Here is a 15,855-nt window from a genome sequence, read left to right as displayed (position 1 = left end):
AGTATTTTAAGGTAAAGGGTAAGATAACTAAGCTGATTTTAGATAATAGTATAAGTTTAGAACTGAAAAGCCTTATTGAAAGGAAGAAGGAAACGCAGACAAGATTGGGAGCTATTTCAAGGATGTAACACTTACGTTTACTTTTTACTCTAGATTTTCCCATTACCCTGTCCTCAGCCCAGTCCTTCTTTACCTATTCTTGTGAAAACTCTTTTTCTCAGTTTCAATCTGTTTCTAGCTAGTCTTAGATGAGGCTGTCAAAGTTCTCCCAGCTACTAAGATGCAGGTCTTTTTTCTGGTTCTACTTTTGCCTGGCTTTGGGAAAAAGAGCAACATATCTTTTGTTGTTTGTTTGGTTGGTTGGTTTTAGACACAGGGTCTCACTCTGTTACCCAGGCTGAAGTGCAGTGGCACAATCATAGCCCACTGTAACCTTCAACTCCTGGGCTCAAGCAGTCCTCCCACTTCAGCATCCTGAGTAGCTAGAACTACAGGCACATGCCACCACACCCAGTTAATTTTTTTATTTTTTGTAGAGATGGAGTCTCACTATGTTGCCCAGGCTTGTCTGGAACTCCTGGCCTCAAGCAATCCTTTCATGTTGGACTCCCAAACTGCTGGGATTATAGGTGTGAGCCACTGCTCCCAGCCCAACCATATGGTTATAAGCTATTCCAGTTACTACTTCTACATAACAAACTACTCCAAATTTGTTAAACCTCATGACTATGAATCAAGAATGTGAGCAGATCTTGGTTAAACTATTCTGCTTCGTGTAGTATTGACTGGGGTACTTCGTGGTACCCAGGAGGCAGATATGCTGGCCTGGAAAATCCAAGGTGGCTTTACACTTACATCTGGTACATTGGCAGAGGTGGCTGGAAGGCTGGGCTCAGCTAGAACTATTCACAGGAGTCACTAATATTGCCTTTCCAACATGAGAGCCTCAGTGTAGTCAGACTTCTACCATGGCAATTGCTTTCCCCAGAGCAAGTGTCCCAAGAGAACTGAGTAGAAGCTTCTTTGGACATTGGACCTTTTCTGATGTAGATGTTAGTGTCACAGAGTGTAACTATATTCTGTTGGTTACAAGTTGAGTCATAGACCAGCCTAGATTCAAGGGGAGATAATGTATTTTTTTAAATATTTTTTTAATTAGCCAGGCATGGTGGCACATGCCTGTAATCCCAGCTACTTGGGAGGCTGAGGCAGGAGAATCGCTTGAACCCGGGAGGTGGAGTTTGCAGGGAGCTGAGATCGTACCATTGCACCCCAACCTGGGAAACACAGTGAGACTCTGTCACAAATATACATATATATTGTTAAATTTGTGGGTATATAGTAGGTGTCTATATTTATGGGTATATGAGATGTTTTGATACAGGCATGCAATGTGAAATAAGCACATCATGGAGAATGGTGTATCCATCCCCTTAAGCATTTATGCTTTGAACTTTGAGTTACAAACAATCCAATTACACTCTTTAAGTTATTTTAAAATGTACAGTCAAGTTATTATTGACTATAGTCACCCTGTGTTGTGGCTATGAAATACTTGGTCTTATTCATTTTTTCTATTTTTTTTGTACCCATTAATTATCCCCACCTCCCCTCCAACACCCCACTACCCTTCCCAGCCTCTGGTCACCATCCTTCTACTCTGTGTGTCCATGAGTTCAAGTGATTTGATTTTTAGATCCCAGTAATAAGTTAGAACATGTGACATTTGTCCTTCTGTGCCTGGCTTATTTCACTCAACATGATGATCTCCTTCCATCCACTTTATTGCAAACGACTGGATCTCACTCCGTTTAGGGCTGAATAGTACTCCATTGTGTATATGTGCCATATTTTCTTTATCCATTCATCTGTTGATGGGCACTTAAATTGCTTCCAAATCTTAGCTATTGTAAACAGTGCTGCAACAAACATAGGAGTGTGGATATCTCTTCAATATACTGATTTCCTTTCTTTTGGGTATATATCCAGCAGTGGGAGTGCTGGATCATAAGGTAGCTCAATTTGTGGTTTTCTAAGGTACCTCCAAACTGTTCTCCATAGTGGCTGTACTAACTTACATCCCTGTCAACAGTGCACAAGGGTTCCCTTTCCTCCACATCCTCGCCAGCATTTGTTATTGCCTGTCTTTTGAATATAAGCCATTTTAACAGGGGTGAGGGGAAGGGAATTTAGATACCATCTCTGATTGGGACTGGCAAAATCACTCTGGAGAAGAGCTTGAGGAATGGTAGATAATGTTGGATTCATCTTTAGAAAATACTTTCTGCCACAAGAGTAAAGTTGAAGTTGAACAAACCAGAGTTCAAATCCTCTTTTCCTTTCTAATTGTGCAACTCTTGGAACATTACATAATCTCACAGGATTTATTGCCTGTCCTATGAAATAAAATTTAAAAATTGCTACCTCTCATGATCAGATGATAACATTAAATGAGAAGACTTACATAAAGCAGTCTAACTCTGGTAAATGATCAACACGTGTAAGTATTTCTCTCCTCTCTAGAACCAGTAATACTGCAAAAGAGGGTCCTATAGACAGTCTCCATTGCTTTCTACGTCCACTGCCTCCTAGTAGCTGGTTCATAACTCTTCCCATCAATTTTTTGATTCCACCTTGTTTTTCCCACATCTTTTTCAGTACCCCATCACTGAGAATACTTACAGATAGCTTATTCACTATAGATCAGCCCCCACAGACACAGCCATTTCCTCAGAAAACTGTCAGTAATCATGGGGAAAGCAACATTTAAGAGCATATGTACAGAATGAGAAATAATGTTTTTCCCATGACAGAGAGCAAAACTTCAGACCAACCTCTGTTTAATTCACAAATTCTAAATCTGTAGGTGTATACAAAAGTATACATAATGTTTGTTTTCCAGAATGTGGTTAAAAAATTCACTTTCAATACTGAATGCAATTACCAAATTATAGTATAGATTTTTGAGGAAAATTTGAAATCTAGGGCTTAAAACGCATTGGCCTAAGTAAAATTGTTAGGGTAGATTTATCAATCTTTTATAAGGATAGCATCATGCTCATGTATTTATGTTGTATATTGGCATAGTGCTTCTTTTCTTCCTGCTTCCCTTTCTTCCTTCTCTCCTTCACTTTTCTTGCTTGTAACAATGTGCCCTATTGCCAGTGATGTATTTATATTCATTCATTCTCTGGAACACATACAATTGTGATGAAATACAAAATCCAGGCCAGCTCAACATGGAGTGACTCTAGACTGGTTTTTCTTTTATTTCAATAGATGAAACAAGGCACAGTGGTGGAAGTAGGTTTCCTGCAGCTTGGCTCTCTAAATGTATTGCAACATAGTGGGAAACCTGAGTGAAATGATGCAGATCAATATAGCTGTCTTGGGAGAATGTTGTGATGCTTTCTTGCTGTTACCCATGAAACAAGCTTAAATCCAATGATAATTATTTTTGCTGGAGGCATGAAGCTGCACTCAGTTACTTTGAAGAAACCAGAGAAAACTGACAAGGACAGTGGCCTTAGATATCTTATAGCCTTTGCTTACAAAACAGTGTGGGGTCTAAACAGCAATCAGATCAAAATATGACTTCACCACCAGGGGTTTCCAGCACAGAAATAATCAATAGAATCAAGAACATCACATAGCAGGATCTTCTGGGGCATGTGTCAAGTAAACATATACCATCTCTCCCATCTTTGTGGTTTTTTTTCCTAAGACAAAGATTACCCGACTCCCTTCAATGGGTTGTTTGTATCTCTTCCCATCAAAGGGTGCTGGTAGTCCTATTTGAGCAGACACGCTGTGGCCTCAGACAGACCAAGAATAATTGGAAGCTAATTTACCATGGAAATCTTAATGATATTTGAAATCACAGATGAGTGCTTTAGGGAAATAACAGGAGAAATATTCAGAGCAGGCAAGTAGGCACATCCACAGTGACCATCATTCTTTTTCCCTCACGAGTGCAATTAGCCCCCAGTAACTCACTTGTCTTAGTCCATTCAAGCTGCTCTAAGAAAATACTGTAGATGGGTATTTTGGTAGATTTGGTGGTTTATAAACAGTAGAAATTTATTTCTTACAGTTCCAGAGGCTGGAAAGTCCAAGATTAAGGGACTAATAGATTTGGTGTCTGGTGAGGGCTCCTCTTCTCACTCTAACTTCACATGGCAGGAGAAGCAAGGAGTCTCTCTCAGGCCTCTTTTATAAGGGCCCTAATCCTGCTCATGAGTGCTCTGCCATCATGACCTAATCATCTCCCAAATGCCACACCTCCCAATGCCATTATCTTGGGCATTAGAAGTCCAACATATGAATGTAGGGAGTGGGGAATAAAAATTCAGACCATAGCCTCATCCTATCAGGAAAAGTTTCTGTGCCTGTATTAGTCCGTTTTCACACCACTGATAAAGACATACCCAAGCCTGGGCAATTTACAAAAGAAAAGAGGTTTAATGGACTTACAGTTCCACATGGGTGGGGAGGCCTCACAATCAGGGTGGAAGGCAAGGAGGAGCAGTCACATCTTACATGGATGGTAGCAGGCAAAGAGAGAGAACTTGTGCAGGAGAACTCCTCTTTATAAAACCATCACATCTGGTGAGATGTATTCACTATCACGAGAACAGCACAAGAAAGACTTGCCCCCATGATTCAGTTACCTCCCACTGGGTCCCTCCCACAACATGCAGGAATTCAAGATGAGATTTGGATGGGGACACAGCCAAACCGTATCAGTGCCCAAATTTCTTCCAAAATGATTGATGTTGTTTTCTTTTTTAATATCTTTATTAAGGTATATTTGACAAATAAAAATTGCATATATTTAAGTGTACAACTTGATGCTTTGATATATGTATATATTGTGAAATGATTACCACATTCAAGCTAATTAACATATCCAATATCTCACAAAATTAACATTTTCTGTGTGTGTGTCTGTGTGTGTGTGTAAAACACTTAATATCCACCTTCTTTGCAAATTTCAAGTGTCAAACTGTTCACCTTGTGAAACTGGAACTTCATACCCTTTGACCAACATCACCTCATTTTCCCTTCCTTCCAGGCCTTAATAACTACCACTCTACCCTCTGCTTCTATGAGTTTGACTATTTCCTATTCTGAATATATGTAAGATCATGCAATATTTGTCTTTCTGTGCTTGGCTTATTTTACTTAGTACACTGTCCTCCAGATTCATCCATTTTGTCAAAAGTTGCAAGATTTCCTTATTTTTAAGGCTGAATAATCTTCCATTGTATGTATGTGTGTGTGTATGTGTGTATGTATATATACCATGTTCTATTTCATTAGTCTATACATCTGTTTTTGGTTTGTTTTTGCCACTACCATACTGTTTTCATTACTGTAGCTTTGTAATATATTTCAAAATCAGGAAATATATGCCTCCACCATCATTCTTCTTGCTCAAAACTGCTTTGGCTATTTGGGGTCTTTGGTAGTGTCATGCAAATTGTAGAATTATTTTTCCATTTCTGAAAAGAAAGCCACTGTGATTTTCATAGGGATTACACTGAATCTGTATATCACTTTGGGTAAAGTGACGGTTAATATTGCATGTCAACTTGATTGGATTGAAAGATGTGAAGTATTGTTCCTGGGTGTGTCTGTGAGGATGTTGCCAAAGGAGATTAACATTTGACTCTGTTAAATCTCCTTGGACTGGGAAAGCTCCAGCTCCAGGAAGGTGCAGCAAGATGCAGTTTAGGTGGCTTCAACAGCTGGGATCTAATCAGCAAAGACTGCAGGGGTCCTGGATGGTTAAGGCCATGGGTCCACAGCCAGCAGCAAGGACTGCCAGGATTATTAACGGCAAAGGCTACTGGGATTCCTCCCGCTCGCCTTTTCCCCCACAGGGGAACTCAAAGCCAAGGGGATTTTTCTTGGTGCTTAGCTCTGCCAGCCTGGAGAATGGAGTGACATGGGTAAAATGAACCTCTTTTCCTACTCTTTTCTATGAGTTATGAAACTGGAGCTTACCTTTATCATATCAGCCTTTCCTTTTCCCTTGTTATACTAGAAGAGGTCTGGATATGATATCTTGAGATTTTATGCGTTATGACTTTTTTTCACAAGTAGAGGCTAAAATTCTCAGCAAATATTAATTTTTGATATAGTGAAGAGAAATTGCTCAATATAGCAGTATTGTCAAATGGCTAGGAGCTTGGCTCTGCACTTGGCCTCCCTGGGTTCAAATCTGTATTATCTTACTTCTTAGCAATGAAAGATTATTTCATCCTTCTTGCCTTCGTATTTTTATCTGTAAAATAGGGATCACATTATTGTCTTTTGGGCTCATTGAGAGCATCGAATGAAAATGCTTATAGGCCAGGCATGGTGGCTCATGCCTGTAATCCCAGCACTTTGGGAGGCTAAGGCAGGTGGATCATGAGGTTAGGAGTTCAAGACCAGCCTGGCCAATATGGTGAAACCACATCTCTACTAAAAATACAAAAATTAGCTGGGCGTGGTGGTGCGTGCCTATAGTTCCAGCTGCTCGGGAGCCTGAGGCAGGAGAATCACTTGAATTCACGAGGCGGAGGTTGAAGTCAGCCAAGATTGCACCACTGCACTCCAGCCTGGGTGACAGAGTGAGACTCTGTTTCAAAAAAAAAAAAAGAGGAAAAAAAAGAAAATGCTTGTAAAATCTTATCATAATGGATGGCAAATAACACGTGCTTGTATTAGTCCATTTTCATACTGCTATAAAAAAAAATACCCAAGACTGGATAATTTATAAAGAAAAGAGGTTTAATTGACTCACAGTTCCAAATGGCTGGGGAGGCCTCAGGGAACTGACAATTATGGCAGAAGGTGAAGGAGAAGCAAAGGCATGTCTTACATGATGGCAGGCCAGAGACAGCAAACAAAGGAGGAGCTGCCAAATACTGTTAAAACCCTCAGCTATCGAAAGAACTCCCTCACTACCATGAGAACAGCATGGGAGAAACTGCCCCCATGATCCAATCACCTCCTACCAGGTACCTCCCTCAATATGTGGGGATTACAATTCGAAATGAGATTTTGGTTGAGATACAGAGCCAAACCATATCAGTGCTCAATAATTGTTTTTAAATTATGAAGTGGGTGTTCTGTGTATTTTGTGAGGTGCCTTAAACACATGAGCATAGAACAGAGAATTTGAAAACAGAAATTGAGGTTTCTCCATTACTAAATACTAAGAAAATTGTGTTAGGATTAGAAGGGCAAGGTGGGGAAGTGGGTGAATGCAAGAGTGAAACCTGATCTCAAGTTAGCTCAGCCAGATGTAGTATGGGCTTATTGTCACCGATCATCATCAACAAGTACCCCAAGTGTTCCTTGAGGGGTATATGTTACCCACAAAATAGAAACATGGAAACACCACTCCAAAAATGCACAAATGTCTCTACAGTGCCAGAAACAAATTCAGTGGAATGCAGTCCACCACAAGGGAAGTCTGTAACACTCAGTTCATTCTCCTTTCCAGATTAATCAAGGAGTCTTGCAACCAGTAACAGCTTCCTTAAAAGAGTGCAAGATTCCACATTTTACTTACTTCCATCCATGAAGTCATTCTTCCAAGTTTGGCACCGGGGGCAGGGGTGGAAGGGGATTTCTTCTAAACTTTCCTAATGAAAGAGAAGAGAGATAAATTTTGCATGAACATTAAAGACAAAATAAACATTAAAGACTATAAGGGTAAATTGTTATGTAGCGATGCAATATTATGAGTCATATTTAAGTTTCATTGCTATTTCAACTGAATCATTTTATTTATTTATATATATACATACACACACACATATTCCTTAACTTAACTACCTTGTCTAAGCAACTGATAGACACAAGGACTTCAGTAGAAGTTGCTATACCTTTTGCCTCATCTACAAAGAAATGATTCATTTATATAATTTTTATTCTTTAATGGAGACCAATACATTATCAAGCCACTCCTATTAGGACAGAATGTTTTTAATATGAAGACTAGCTAATGACACAGCAGGAAACAACAAAAGACAAATTCTTTTTTTTTGCTCTGTTTCCATTTATATTTCTCACGCTAATGTTTAAATCTACCAAATTACCTTTATTACAGGCTTTTTTGAATCTGATAAACTGTATTCTCCTGTGTTACACCAGAGCTTGCAAACCAAGGCTATCAATTATTTCCAAGAGATAATAATATTGCTGATAATAATAGACTTTAATTTGACAAATAATTAGCTTTACATCCAGAAATGGGTAATATAGCACTACATTAAAAGGAAAATATTCTTCTGTGGATATTAGCGGTATTTCTTTAGTCACATGCAACAACACACATATCATTAATTTTATTATTCCTTCAAGATAGAGTGTCTCAATTATTAAAAAACCTTTAAGCTAAGAATCTGCCTACCTAACTGGTAATTTTAAACTGAAACTATTTTCCCACAGGTTACGGTAAGAAGTCCTAAAAATCAATCTTCTTTATAACCTTTGGTACCCTTTATGACCTTGATCCTGCCTATCTTTCTAGTCTTGTATCTTTCATTTCTTCTCCTTGTGTTTCCTGTATTGCCATTTTAGGTTCCTCAGACAAGTAATTGTTCCCTTCCATTGTGAAGACTGTGCACACACTCCTCCCTCTACCTGAAGCACTTGCTTCCGCCACAAATCCTTCCCCTATCCTGCAAAACATTAGCTCTGGCTTTATGCCCTTATATAACTTTATATGTCTACATAGTATAAATATCTATTTGTATAGTTATTTTATTGTCTATCTTTCTCATAACTCTGACAGTCCTATGGGAAAATGAGTCTCGTCTGTTTATCTTATTATTGTAGACCCAGCATCTAACATGGTGCTTGATACACATAACAGAAGATCAATAAATACTTGTTGAATAAATATATGGCTTCATTTTCTGTAAAAGTGATCGACAGTCTGGCATTTTCCCAGATTGGGAGCTGATCAACACTATGCTAGATATATCAGCCTTAGCCAAAAAAAAAAAAAAAAAAAAGGAACAGGCTACAAATTGATATTTATTATGTCTATGAAGTAATTTATCATATGCTTACTGCTTTCACTCCCCTGATAAGCTTATCTTTTGTGTAATGATGTAAATTTGGGAGGCGGACCATGGGGTCAGAATTCTATGAATCCTATTTCAAGTGGTGTACTAATATAATTAGCTATTCTGCAGGCCATTAACTTCTGTAATGATGTCTACAATAAAGCAGAATATGAAGTTGAAATGGGAAGAAAAGAATCAGTTTACATACTCACTGATACTCTGAGTACTATTTTGGCTCTGAGGAACTCTTAGTGCAAAATTTAACAGAGAATCTCCAGAAGACAGTCTGCCCTCAGCAACTATCCATCCAACCCTGTGGCTCCTGAAGTCTCTGTGACAAGTAGTAAAAGTTGTCAATCTGTGATCTACCATTTTTGGTAGACCTGCCTCCTCATGCAAGAGCAGGAAGCATAAAAAGTTTCATTAAGCTCATATCATCCAAAAACACATACAAACTTTTTCCCATTGTCTTAAAATAGCTGTCAAACTCCTCTGCAGTTCTTTTCTTCTACCACAAAATGAAATTATAGCTACTAACCTTAAAGGAATGTTTCTAATGTACAATGAATCAAAAGAGCTGAGAAACCGTGTACATGTGTTATTACAGAAATGTCTAAAATGATTAAGAAGGAATTTGTTTCAGCTTCACAAATCTTCACAGCTTTCCAACATCAAGGAAAAGTTAGGAAAAAATAAAATACTTCATGACATTTCTCAGAAAATAAAATAGAACATAAATTTAAAAGAAATAAAAGAGTGTCGCCAAGAAAAATGTAGAGCAAAAGATTTAAAATAGAACTCCTGAAACTTAAAAACAAATCTTTTGTATGCCTTGGTAACAGTAATGATGATATTCAAAAATGACTAATAATAGAGCCAGTACTCAAATAATGTGAGTACCAAACAAAGCTTTCAGGGGTAATGTCACGTATTAATGGAGGCACAACTTAATCCGGGATAGAATGCTTCTTTTTAAGAGTAAAGTTCTATAGGAATATCGATTCCATGTCTCATCAAGACAATTGTCCTCTCCTCTTTTTATTCTTAGCTTTATTTATTGTAAACAATGCAAAAATGAAGCAGCACACTAGTAAATGTTGTTTTCATTTTTTTTTTGTTGAATTTGTTGTCTTCTCCTGGCTAATACATAATTTAGTTCAAATCTTCACACAAACTTAATTTGTAGGGATGTATGCTTTTTCAAATACACAGTTTTTGAAACTCTTTGTCTGAATTGAATACTTTGGCAACATCCTTGGGAAATTTAGTCTTTGGTTTGAGATGCTGACCTACAGTACAAATCAGGCCAGTGAACCATTGGCTATTGGTTTGTATTCACCTAAGGAGGCAGAATCATCATCAATCACAAAGAATTCTTCATTTTCTTGAAACAAGTTATGCAAGCAAGAATATTCCTGTTTTGCATGTGACAAGATTCACACTGAACTCAGCATTCCTAAACCTAGGATATAGACTGTTGGTCAGCTTCCTACTTTGCACTTAAATTCAACTTTCTCCCACCTGATCATAATCAAGCTCTCCCTAAACACAGAGATAGATCTTGATTCCCAGGCTAAGAGCCAGCCTTTCTTCTTGGCCAAGTCTTTTTCTCTTTGGTGAGAGGTTCTTGAACTCTAAACCCACCTGCTTAGAGTTCTTGGGAAGAGAGGAAAAAGAATAAGGAAGACCTTCAGCCTGAAAGGTAATGCCACAAGAAGGTAACTCAAATCCATAAGAAAAAATAAAGAACACTGAAATGGCAATTATGCAGGTTAATATAAAACACTAAAAGCATTTTTTTTACATTTCTTCCCTTAATTTATTTAAAAGACATGAGACTGTATAAAGCAATAATTACAACAATCTATTATTAAGTTGATAACATATATAAAAATATGTAACAATAATAGCACAAAGGAGTGGGAGAGAATAGAGCTATATTGAAGCAAAATTTCTGTATTTTACAAATATTAAGCTAGTATTATTCTAGAGGAAATTGTGATCAATTAAAATGCATTTTATAATTTCCTAGATTGACCATTGAGAGAATAACTCAAAAACTAGTTTTAAAAATCAAAAAAGAAATTAAAGTAGCATACTAAAAGTATTGTCTTAACAGAAAAGAAGCAATAAAGGAATAGAGAAATAAACAAATAGAAAATTCAACAGTGAAAACTGGAGAACTCAATACCAAAGATTCAATAATTGATAGAACCAGTATATTAAAAAAATCACTAAAGATATAGAAGACTTGAACAATACTATCAACCAACTCAAACTAATTTAGGTAGAATGGTCCACTCATTGAATGCAGAATGCATGCTCTTTTTAAGTGCACGTGGAATATTTTTCAGGATGAGATCATATGGTAAGCCATAAAACAAATCTCAACACACTTAAAAAGATTGAATTCATACAAAGTGTATTTTCAACCAAAATGGAATTTAGAAATAAACAACTAAAAGGAATATGGGAAATCCTTAACTACTTGGAAATTAAACAATACACTTCTAAATTCTAAAAATAAAACTAAAAGTTTTTGAAAAGATCAACAAAATTGGCAAATCTTTAACCAGACTAACCAATAAAAAGAGAGTGAGACAGACAAAGACAAAGGAGGCACAAGTTGCCAAATTCAAGTCATAGAAGAAACCACAGGATGAATTAGGAAAGGATTTGCATGAATGAAAACAAACAGAAAAACCCCACAATATATCAAAATTTATGATGTACAGCTAAGCAGTGTTTAGAAAGACATTTACAGCTTTAAAGGCATATATTGGAAAAGAAGAAAGGTCTCAAATCAATAACCTATGCTTCTACCTTAAGAGCATAGTAAAAGAAGAGCAAACTAACCCAAAAGCAAACAGAGGATAGAAATAAAGGTTAGAGCACAAATCAATGAACTACAAAACAAAAACAACAGGAAAATAAGGCAATAAAACTAAAAGTTGTTTCTTTCAAAATATCAACAAAATTGGCAAATATTTAACTGGACTAACCAAAGGAAAACATGAAAACACAATTTATCAAATTCAGGAATGAAAGTGGAAATATTACAACCAATGCTACAGAAATTAAAACATTATAAGGGAATTTATAAACAACTATGCCAAAAAAAAAGACAAATGAGATGAAATGGACAATTCCTAGAAACAAGATTTGAATAGACCTCACACACACACACACACACACACACACACACAAACGATCACTATGCATATAAAAACATGTTTAGCATCATTAGTCATTAGGAAAATACAAATTAAAACTACAATAAGATACCATTATGTACTCACTAGAATGACTATAATCAAAAAGAAAAGTGTTTCAAAGTGTAGGAAAAGATGTGAAGGACCCAGAGCCTTCATTTATTGCTGGTGGGAAGCTAAATAATACAGCCATTTTGCAAAATATAGTTTCTCATGAAATTAAATATACACTTAACATTTGACCCAGCAATTTTATTTCTTGGAATCCACCCAAAAGAAATAAAAATACATGTCCACACAAAGATTTGTAAGTGAATGTTTATAGCAGTATCATCCATGATAGCCCAAAATTGCAAAGCATCCAAATGTGCATTAAATGGCAAATAAATAAACAAAATGTGATATATGCATACAACGGGGCACTATCGAACAATAAAAAGAAATGAAGTCTTGATACATACTATGGCATTTTGAACCTTAAAAATGTCATACTAATTAAAAGAGACCTTATTCAAAACACTACATATTCTATGATTCTACATATACAAAATATCCAGAAACAGTAAATTTATATACAGAGAAAGCAGGCCAGTGGTTTCCTAGAGCTGGGTGTGAGATAGGGGATTATCTTCAAATGGGAAGGAGATAACATTTTGGGGTTCTGTAAATGTTCTAAAACTAGATTGTGGTGATTGTCACACAAATGTAAATTTTACTTTTAAAAAATCACTGAATTGTATACTTATAATGGGTGAATTTTATGGTATCTAAATTATACCCCAGTAAAGCTGGGATTTTTTAATGGTTAATAATTATATGAAAGGAAAATATGAATGACTCTGTTTGGATGAAAATGCTTGATATCTAATAAAAATAGAAATTCAAATTAAAAGTATAATGAGATACAGTTTTTACAACTCAGGTTTGCTAAGATTAAAAAGTTTGTAACACACCTAATTGATAATAATATGGGCATCCTTATTAATGTCTGGGAGGAATATATGTTGGCATTTTCTCAATGAGAAGCAGTTTTGCTTTATCTATTGAAAATTAAGATTGCATGTTTCTTGATTCGGTAATTACTTTCCTACTCCCACTGACACTAAGTGATAAATTTAAATTATTTTTACTATAGGCAAAATATTGCAAACAATCTAAAAGTTCATCAATAAAAGACTAAGATAGATTATGATATAACCAATGAATGAAATCTGATGCAGATGTAAAAATATACAGCTCCAAAACTGTCTCTATTTGCAAAGGATATGATCTTATACATAGAAAACCCTAAATATTACCTGCATACACACAACCTGTTAGAACTAATAAATGACTTCCATAAAGTAGCAGGATATAAAGCCAATACAAATAAAATCAGTTGCATTTCTGTACTCTTAACAACAAACAATCAGAAAAAAATTACAAAAATTTTTATTTACAATAGCATCAAAAAATACTAAGGAATAAAAACTACAATACAAAGAAGGTAAAAGACTTGTACAATGAAAACAACAAAACATTGCTGAAAGAAATTTTAAAAGACATAGATGAATGGAAATACATATCATGTTCATGAATTGGAAGAATTAACATTGTTAAAATGTCATAATAACCACAGTGATCTACAGAATCAATGCAATGGCTATCAAAATCCCAGTGACATTTTTCCAAAGATAGAAAAACTCATCCTAAAATTCACATGGCATCTCAAGCAACCCCAAATATCAAAAATGATCTTGTAAAAGAAGAGGGATGTTAATAATGGGGGAGACTACACATGTGTGGGGCAAGGGGTACATGGGAAATGTCTTGTATCTTCCCCTCAATTTTGTTGTGGAACTAAAACTGATCTAAAAAGTAAAGTTAATTTTAAAAAATAACAAACTACTAAGCTGAAGTCCTCACATTTCTTGATTTCAGAATTTACTATAAATCTATTACAAAGTAAGGTCCATTCCAAGATATCCGAATAGGAACAGCTCTGGTTTGCAGCTCCCAGCGTGATTGATGCAGAAGATGGGTGATTTCTGCATTTCCAACTGAGGTACCTAGTTCATCTCATTGGGACTGGTTGGACAGTGGGTGCAGCCCATGGAGGGTGAGACGAAGCAGAGCGGGGTGTCACCTCACCCAGGAAGTGCCTTTCCTAGCCAAGGGAAGCCATGACAGACTGTACCTGGAAAAATGGGACACTGTCACCCAAATACTGAGCTGTTCCCAAGGTCTTAGCAACCGGCAGACAAGAAGATTCTCTCCTGTGCCTGGCTCAGTGGGTCCCATGCCCATGGAGCCTTGCTCACTGCTAGCGCAGCAGTCTGAGATCGAACTGTGAGGCAGCAGCCTGGCGAGGGGAGGGCGTCTGCCATTGCTGAGGCTTGAGTCAGTAAACAAAGCAGCCGGGAAGCTCGAACTGGGCAGAACCCACCACAGCTCAGCAAGGCCTACTGCCTCTATAGACTCCACTTCTGTGAGCAGGGCATAGCTGAACAAAAGGCAGTAGACAACTTCTGCACACTTAAATGTCCCTGTCTGACAGCTCTGAAGAGAGCAGTGGTTCTCCCACCACAGTGTCTGAGCTCGGAGAATGGACAGACTGCCTCTCCAAGTGGCTCCCTGACCCCCGTGTAGCCTAACTGGGAGACACCTCCCAGTAGGGGCCGACAGACACCTCACATAGGCAGGTGCCCCTCTGGGATGAAGTTTCCAGAGGAAGGTTCAGGCAGCAATATTTGCTGTTCTGCAGCCTCCAGTGGTGATACCCAGACAAACAGGGTCTGGAGTGGACCTCCAGCAAACCCCAACAGAGCTGCAGCTGAGGGACCTGACTGTCAGAAGGAAAACTATCAAACAGAAAGGAATAGCATCAACATCAACAGAAAGGATATCTATACCAAAGCTCCATCTGTAGGTCACCAACATCAAAGACCAAAGGTAGATAAAACCACAAAGACGGGGAGAAACCAGAGCAGAAAAGCTGAAAATTCTAAAAACCAGAGCACCTCTTCTCCTCCAAAGGATTGCAACTCCTTGCGAGCAACAGAACAAAGCTGGACGGAGAATGACTTTGACGAGTTGACAGAAGTAGGCTTCAGAATGTCAGTAATAACAAACTCCTCCAAGCTAAAGGAGCATGTTCAAATCCATCACAAGGAAGCTAAAAACCTTGAAAAAAGGTTAGACGAATGGCTAACTAGAATAAATAGTGTAGAGAAGACCTAAAATGACCTGATGGAGCTGAAAACCATGACATGAGAACTTTGTGGTGCATGCACAAACTTCAATAGCTGATTCGATCAAGTGGAAGAAAGGGTATCAGTGATTGAAGATCACATGAATGAAATAAAGCAAGAACACAAGGTTAGAGAAAAGAAGAGTAAAAAGAAACAAACAAAGCCTCCAAGAAATATGGGACTATGTGAAAAGACCAAATCTACACTTGATTGGTGTACCTGAAAGTGATAGACAGAATGAAACTAAGTTGGAAAACACTCTTCAGGATATTATCCAGGAGAACTTCCCCAACGAGCAAGGCAGGCCAACATTCAAATTCAGGAAATACAGAGAACACCATA

General features: G+C 37.4%; 1 long non-coding RNA gene across 1 annotated transcript in view; it reads right to left on the bottom strand.

Annotated features, from left to right (window-relative positions):
• Positions 1–4,394: 4,394 nt before the first annotated feature.
• Positions 4,395–15,855, bottom strand: part of LOC129532655 (uncharacterized) — a 305,109-nt gene continuing 293,648 nt past the window's right edge. The window contains exons 2-3 of the long non-coding RNA XR_008678487.2: positions 7,568–7,640; positions 4,395–6,628 (exon numbers count right to left, since the gene is read on the bottom strand). This is a non-coding gene — a long non-coding RNA (uncharacterized lncRNA). The remainder of the gene's footprint in view (positions 6,629–7,567; positions 7,641–15,855) is intronic.

This window comes from Gorilla gorilla, chromosome 2 (genome assembly GCF_029281585.2).
Source record: "Gorilla gorilla gorilla isolate KB3781 chromosome 2, NHGRI_mGorGor1-v2.1_pri, whole genome shotgun sequence".
Classification (NCBI taxonomy): Eukaryota; Metazoa; Chordata; class Mammalia; order Primates; family Hominidae; genus Gorilla; species Gorilla gorilla.
This window is presented reverse-complemented; position numbering and strand designations above follow the sequence as displayed.